General features: G+C 36.3%; 1 pseudogene; it reads left to right on the top strand.

Moving 5' to 3' along the window:
* Positions 1 to 577: 577 nt before the first annotated feature.
* Positions 578 to 3595, top strand: LOC100985209 (amidophosphoribosyltransferase-like; annotated as a pseudogene).
* The last annotated feature ends 4776 nt before the right edge of the window (positions 3596 to 8371 follow it).

Here is an 8371-nt window from a genome sequence, read left to right as displayed (position 1 = left end):
TGCAGAAAATTAATGTTCCATTCTGAATCAAGAAATAACAATATTATTTATTTGTGGAGCTGTAGAGGTAAATGCCAAAATGATTAACTTAACTAATAGAATTGAAAATGGTTAACTTGGAGATGGAAAATGAGAATGTCAGTGTACTCTGGGTGTGTATCAAGCCTTGAACAAACCTTGTAGAACTATTTGACTTTTTAATCCGTGTAGAATTCATGCATGCATGTAGAACTCTGATAAAAAAATAATAAAATACATTTAAAAACCAACCTATGGATATTTAAATCATCCAGACAAGAAATCCTAATAACTTGGACTAAGGTAATGAGAGCAGAGATAGTGGAGAATGCATGGATTTGATATAGAGGATGAGGAATAATGAGTTGTTTGTTAAGGGTAGCTTTTAGGTTTGTTCATGAGCAACAATGAAATAAATAACATTAGAGTAAGAAAAACAGAAAGAAGTATATGAGTTTTCTTTCATAAATGCTTAGCTAGAAATAACATGGATAAATTGAGTAATAACTCTGTAAAACATTCTGAAACTTAAAGGAAAATCTAGGCTGGCAAAAAAAGCAGAAGTCCTGAGCACTGATGTAACTCATTAATTATGACATCAGCATTTGGAATGATGCACATGTAGAGTCAATTACCAGAAAAAAATAGCAAATCAACAGTCTTTCCAGTAGCTGCCTACAAATATATATATAGTCTCCTTCCATTCTGTCCCTTCCATGCACATTCTTCCTCCTCTTTCTAAACCTTCGGCCTCTTCTCCAGGGTCTAGTTGTTTATGGTCCTCAAAGTCATAAAAATGGTAATTCTTGGCAACTCATGATACAATCTTACTGTCCACGCTACAAGAGGACATTCCAGTGTTTAAACTTCAGCTTGGAGAGTAAGTCAATAGCATTTACTCATCACCTTGATGACCTTGATGCATTATGGGTTTAATAAAGGATATTTTCGGCCGGGCGCGGTGGCTCACGCCTGTAATCCCAGCACTTTGGGAGGCCAGGGCGGGCAGATCACGAAGTCAGGAGATCGAGACCATCCTGGCTAACACTGTGAAACCCCGTCTCTACTAAAAATACAAAAAAAAAAAAAAAAAAAAAAAAAAAAAAATTAGCTGGGCGTGGTGGCGGGCGCCTGTAGTTCCAGCTACTCGGGAGGCTGAGGCAGAAGAATGATGCTAACCCGGGAGGCGGAGCTTGCAGTGAGCCGGCATGGTGCCACTGCACTCCAGCCTGGGCGACACGGGGAGACTCCATCTCAAAATAAATAAATAAATAAATAAATAAGTATATTTTCCCTTCTACTCAATTATACTAGACTCCCTTCCCACCACTAGCAAGAATATAAAGAAAAATACTTGTGGGATGGGATAATGGGGACTACCTTTCTGTTAAATGACACTAAAGGCTGCAAGTTAACCTAGGGTGAAAATTTACATTAAGAACAAAAGAGGGGAGCCAGCCTCGGGAAGGAAGCGCCTGTCGCGAGCGCATAAGCTCGATTCGCGAGCGCATAAGCTCGATGGGCCGAGCTGGCAGCTGGTTGGTGCTTACACCTTGGCCGCAGCAGGTCCCTCCACGTGCTTTCGGCGGCGACCTGGAGCTGGAGGAGTTGGGGATCCGAGAGGAATGTGGCGTGTTTGGGTGCATCGCCTCAGGAGAGTGGCCCACGCAGCTGGATGTGCCGCATGTGATCACTCTGGGACGCTGCAGCGCCGGGGTCAGGAGAGTGCTGGTATTCTGACTAGTGAGGGGAGTTCAGTGCCAACATTCAAATCACACAAGGGAATGGGTCTTGTAAATCACGTCTTTACTGAAGACAATTTGAAAAAATTACATGTTTCAAATCTTGGAATTGGACACACAAGGTATGCCGCCACAGGAAAATGTGAATTAGAAAATTGTCAGCCCTTTGTTGTTGAAACACTTCATGGGAAGATAGCTGTGGCACATAATGGCGAATTGGCAAATGCTGCTCGATTAAGGAAAAAGCTTCTGCGTCACGGTATTGGTCTGTCCACAAGTTCTGATAGTGAAGTGATTACCCAGTTACTGGCGTATACCCCTCCTCAGGAACAAGATGACACCCCAGACTGGGTAGCCAGGATTAAAAACTTGATGAAGGAAACACCCACAACATACTCCCTGCTTAAAATGCCCAGAGATGTTATTTACGCAGTATGAGATCATTATGGAAATCGTCCCCTATGCATTGATCGTCTTATTCCAGCGTCTGATATAAATGACAAAGAGAAAAAAACATCGGAAACAGAAGGATGGGTGGTGTCTTCAGAATCTTGTAGCTTCTTACCTATTGGTGCAAGATATTACCGTGAAGTCTTGCCTGGAGAAATTGTGGAAATATCCAGACGTAATGTCCGAACTCTTGATATTATATCAAGGTCTGAAGGAAACCCTATGGCTTTTTGTATCTTTGAATATGTTTATTTTGCAAGACCAGACAGTATGTTTGAAGACCAAATGGTTTATACAATAAGATACCGTTGTGGCCGGCAGCTAGCTATTGAAGCACCTATGGATGCAGATTTGGTTAGCACTGTTCCAGAATCTGCTACGCCTGCTGCTCTTGCTTATGCAGGGAAGTGTGGACTTCCATATGTGGAGGTGCTGTGTAAAACCTGATATGTAGGGAGAACCTTCATTCAGCCAAACATGAGGGTAAGACAACTTGGTGTTGCAAAAAAATTTGGAGTATTGTCAGACAACTTTAAAGGCAAAAGAATTGTTCTTGTAGATGATTCAATTGTGAGAGGCAATACCATCTCAACTATAATAAAATTGCTCAAAGAATCTGGTGCAAAAGAGGAACACATTCGAGTAGCTTCACCAGCAATTATATATCCATGCTTCATGGGAATAAACATTCCTACAAAAGAAGAGCTCATTGCCAATAAACCAGAATTTGATCACCTTGCAGAATATCTAGGAGCAAACAGTGTTGTGTATCTGTCAGTAGAAGGACTGGTTTCACCTGTACAAGAAGGGATAAAGTTTAAAAAACAGAAAGAGAAAAAGCACGATATTATGATCCAAGAAAATGGAAATGGTCTGGAATGTTTTGAAAAGAGTGGTCATTGTACAGCTTGTCTCACTGGAAAATATCCTGTAGAATTAGAATGGTAGCTGGTAGGGTTGGATGTGTGTAGTTTCAAGATAGAAAGTTGGTCAAGAAGTTATAGTGGTCACACCTCATCTATTTACTGTTACTCAGTTGGTACAATGTAAAATGCCATGCTTATGTTTACATTTATAAGTTTTGAGATTTTTTTTTTCTGAAAAGGATACCAAAGTGGGATAACCGAACATTTCTAATTGCATATAATACAACAATATGTGGTGTTCTTTTTTTTACACAAGCATTGGCTAGCCTTTTTAACCTGGTCAGAGAAGGCAGGTGGTCACCGACATTTGCCATGTCCATGCTTTAAAGGGTTTGCAAGAAGTTAGGGTTAAGGAGAGGTGATGCCAACAAGACAGGTGAGTTAAATGTAACATTTCATACAAAGTTTGAATAGAATATATTATACCTCATAGGTGTCTAGCTTGTAAAGTTCTGGCTGTAGTTATGACCTTGGCTTCCCTGTCTAACTGCAGACAAATCTTTAAAAACAAAAAACACAAAATATAATCTGTGGTGCCTCAGTTTCCCCACATGTGCAATGGGATACTTATTAGACTAAATAATTAATAAGAATGTGAATAAGTGTCATACTTTTGTGATTTGAGCCATCATTTCACTTCTGATTTTAAGACAGCTCATGATTGTTAGCTTTCGGAAAGCTAATGATTATTAACTTTTTGAAATTAGTTTACAATTAAGATTTCATTATGATGGAAGGAGATATAATTGGCAGATCTTTGCCATCTCTCTTTGAGATGTCCTAAAAAGGGTTGTAAAAATCTGTGAAAAAGTTTTTCCTACATTTGATTAGAAAATGTGATCCACAGTATTTAGCGCCCTGATACTATAAGCTCAGCAAGTAACCTGGTACGTTTGAAATAAAAACCAAATTTTTAGATTAAAACAATCCCTTTATCCTTAATTTAATTAATTATCATATAGTTTTTTAATGAAGGGCTTGATCACTTGCAAGCATATATACATGTACACATACACATAAATATTATTGCAATTAAGTGATCAAGTACAGACACAATAGGGGCCAGTTTTGTTTAAGGATCAAAGAGACAACCACTTTGGGGAGTTAGTATCAACTTATAATCCAAGTCCAAGTATCATCTTATAATCACTTTTTTCTACTTTATTAAGATCTAATGAATTTGATTTCTTTTTTGAAGTTTTTTCTTGTAACATCTGAGATTTAGAAGTTTAAGATGACCCCAAACCTTTGTTTATGTAAGAATTTTTAAACATAAAAGTGTTTATTTCTGTTATGTTACCATAATTTGATGTATATAGTGTCCAGATCCATTTAGAAATTTAATATTAATAACTGAAACTGTTTGTCTTCCTTTGGTATATAGTCTCACATATTACATTATAGCAGGCCAAGATAAAATTTTGAAAGCTCTTTAAGCCCACATGCGACAGTGGGTCAGACAACCCTGTGGCAGTGACACGGGCAAATTGGCATTTGAATAAAGCCCTGGGACCACCTCAACATGTGTAGCCTCTTGTCTTAAATGTATTCCCCATGGCAGCATGGAGGAGGTAAGACTTGTGGGTCAATTTTGAACTGGACTTACTTTGATTTTTAAAACAAGAAACTCAGGGAAAGTACTAAACCAAAATCTCTGATTTTACTTTGCGTTTTTTGTAGTTTTTGTTTTACTGAGATGCTTTTGTAAAGGAAAATAATACTGTGACTGTTCAGTAATTCTACAGATTTCTTAATATTTCTCTATCATGGCCTTTTACTTCACAATTTTCTGAAGTCTGAATTCAACTTTTTTTTACCAATTTAATCTCAAATGTTGTTTAACTGCTTTAAATTTATATACGTAGAGTATTATAAACTGCAGAGATGAAAAATGTGTTTTCACAGGATTTATATTGTGAACTGAACTAAGCCTACTTTTTGTGACTTATTTGTGATGTCTTGTTGATAAATATGTGTAATAAGTATGTTTTAAAAAAAAGAACAAAAGAGGTTACAAAAACAAGGCCTATGAAACTACATTTAAATTTTGGATAGAGGAGAAGCAGAAAAATTGTGAAATAGTGGCCAAAGAAAGAGAGAAGGAAAGCTGTGAAGATTTAGTGTTACTGAAGCCAAAGTAAGAGAGAGTTTCTAAATGGAGAAATCAACTATTTGGAAAGTGATGGGAGGCTGTTTGTAAAGTGAATCACTAAGAAGGGAAGTTAGATTTGGCAAAATTGTGTTAGTTGACAATTTTATAACACAGGTTAATTGGAATAATACAAGCAATGGTGAGCTCGTAGCGTTGTTTTGATGGCATCTCTGTCTTCTCTTCTCGCTCTCTCTTTAGACATTTTGAAGTCTTGCATAATAATTAGTCAAGGCTCAGCATATCCAGGGGTCATAGTTAGTATTGAGTTTAAAATCAAACGTATTAACCCCTACATTTGAGTTTTCCCCTTTTGTAATTGAAGATAAATAGCTTAAACTGTGTCTTCTTTTAAAACATACAGACATACAGACACACAAACTGGATGGCCAGTAACTGAATAAAATATTTTTTAAACAAACAAAAAGCTGTGTTTTTCTATATTTAACCAAATAAGTTTGCTTCATTTACATCTTGCTAATGAAATGCTTGCTTTGCTGTGTGACACTAACTATAACACAGAAAATACAATTTTAGAGCAATATATTTTGGTATAAGAAACAAAATCAAACATTACTTAAAATCGTAGTGTCTTGCTATTTATTAAGCCCTTACTGAATGTCCATTAATTACTCTTATTAAGCCCTTACTATTTATTAAGCCCTTACTTAATGTCCATTAATTGTGAAAACACGTAAGGCGAAAAATCTATCCTGAATTCAGAAGACCCTTGACTTTCAATTGTCTAATTGTATATGTATAGTAATCCTACAAGTACAAAATAAAAACTTATTGACGAATAGAATTGTAGGGAAATTTAGTGGAATTGTTTTTGAATTTGGAAAGGCTGTTAATAACATTTTTTGTTTTTAAACTGACAATGGCAAACTCATTCCTGTTAGGGCCTGGAAACATTCAGGTCACATTGCTTTCGGAATGATTTGAGTTCTTTCTATTTGAACAGTCTTGGTGTGAGTTAGAAGTCTTTAGTTTCCTTCTGTGTACTTTAGAGGGATGCTTAGCAACCTTGTGGTTGTAATATTTCTGAATCTCTTGGATCACTTTCAGTAAATATCAGTTCAAACAACACTGGACTTGAGAAGGTTGATTTACATCTTTGCCTTTAGAATGAGACTAACACACTCCTTTCTGGGCTCAGGAAAGTCGTCTGAACTCCTTCTCTCTCTTCCCTACCATATTTCCTCCTGCAAACTCTGGGATCCTGGGGCAAAGATAAGCAGCCCTAAAGTGTCATTCTTTCATATCCTAAACTTTTTCAACGGCCTTGTATACTATTCTATTCGGACCCTCCCTGGAGATGTTTTATCCAGTCCTTTCAGTTAATTCAGAAGGGCCAAGAAGCCTATGCAGGGTCCTCACTTGACCACTGCCAATTCAGGCTTTACCATTTCAGCATAAACTGAACAAAATGGCCTTAGAAAAGAGAGAGAGAGAGAGATACGACCAAAATTGTGTTTCTGACCAAAAATATGGAGAGTGGGTAATTTTTTTACTTACAGAGTATATGGAAAAAGACAAAGTTATAATGAAGTTAGGCCAGCTATAGTCATTGTGCTGATGCTTCTAGATCTTTATTTACATCTGCACTAAAGGGAAGGGATGGTAATAGAGCAGCAGAAGCAACATGAGATAATCTAAAGAATATAAAATCAGCCCAGATCGTCCACAACTTTGGTGTGCCCTTGGATAAATCACTTCACTGGTATGAGTTTTCTTCATCAATAAAATGAGAAGGTCCTACTAAATCGCTCCAGCCAATCCATTCAGCTTTTATATTCAAATTTTCATTTAAGTCTTAGTAGTAAGCTCTGACTATCTGTTTGGTGAGAATATTTCTCATAATAATTATGATGGCTCATCTATGTAAGCTTAAAAATATAGATTTTCAAAAACCATGGTGTTTCAATATAGCATTATACTCTTGATCTCAAATATTTCCTAATTGAATGCCTGTATAGATAGGCAGCAAGATAGGATATTTGATTTTACCTTCTTGAATATAATAGTTTCAATTACTTGAAGCATATCTAATATTAAAGGACACTTACTTGCCACCCCCACATCACCATGTCATTCATCTTTCTGGCAAATGTCATTGAATTTTAATAGTAGGAGGTAAAGAAAGATAGTCTTTTTTTTTAAATGTTAAGGGTTTAGGATGAAACAAATAAATGTTTAAGTAAAAAATGCATTTTTTAATTGTGGTAACTATATATGCGAAGCATAGGAAATTTTTTTTAATGAAACACAGAATGGATGAATTTCTCATTTGCAATATGCTAATGTTATGTAAGACACATCCAAATAGTTATCTAGCAAAAATGTGTACGCTGTGATTTTTGTAAGTTTAAATTAACAAAATGAATTAAATTGGTTTCATAAAATCTATCCAGATATGTATATGTTCAGCCTGCATGTTAATGCAGCATTCTTTCTTCAGGCACGTAAAAAGATGATGGGCTGTAGCTATTGAAATGTGTTACATTTGCTCCATAACATTCTCTGCTAAAATGCTGTTGTCTTGAGAGCTCTCATGCTGTGTTGTTAATAACAGTAGGATCTTAAATGAAGCTATTACCTCCGCTCTATAAATCACAATTGTTTTTAATCAAAGAACATTAAAATGAGCTAGTTGCCACTGAGGGATTATTCAGTTTAAAAGAAGCAACTTTACACAGATTTAGAAGAAACATATGTAGACACTTTAAGGACTCATTGCTTTTCGTAGGTAAAGATTTGGATCATAAGTCATGTTGGAGAAAAGTAACTCTACGATTCAACATTTATAGAAGAGGAGAGTACACAATCTGGGGCAAAATATAAGTCCTACCACTGCACTTCTACCATGAGCATGTGCTTTACAAAGTCCTGTTCTGTAGCCCAGAATCCTGGGAGCACATGTGAAATAAGAGTTCTGGGGACAGAAATAATATTGCCACATTACTAACCCTACCTTTAGAGATTTGCAGTAGTTGTTAAACTTTTCAACTACCTTTTTTAAAAAAGATAAACTCATGTTCCATAAACTCTAATATGATAGTAATTGTATGTTTAATGTCCATTAA

This window comes from Pan paniscus, chromosome 2, assembly GCF_029289425.2.
Source record: "Pan paniscus chromosome 2, NHGRI_mPanPan1-v2.0_pri, whole genome shotgun sequence".
NCBI lineage: Eukaryota > Metazoa > Chordata > Mammalia > Primates > Hominidae > Pan > Pan paniscus.
The sequence above is the reverse complement of the archived record's forward strand: the minus strand, read 5'-3'. Positions and strand labels throughout refer to the sequence as shown.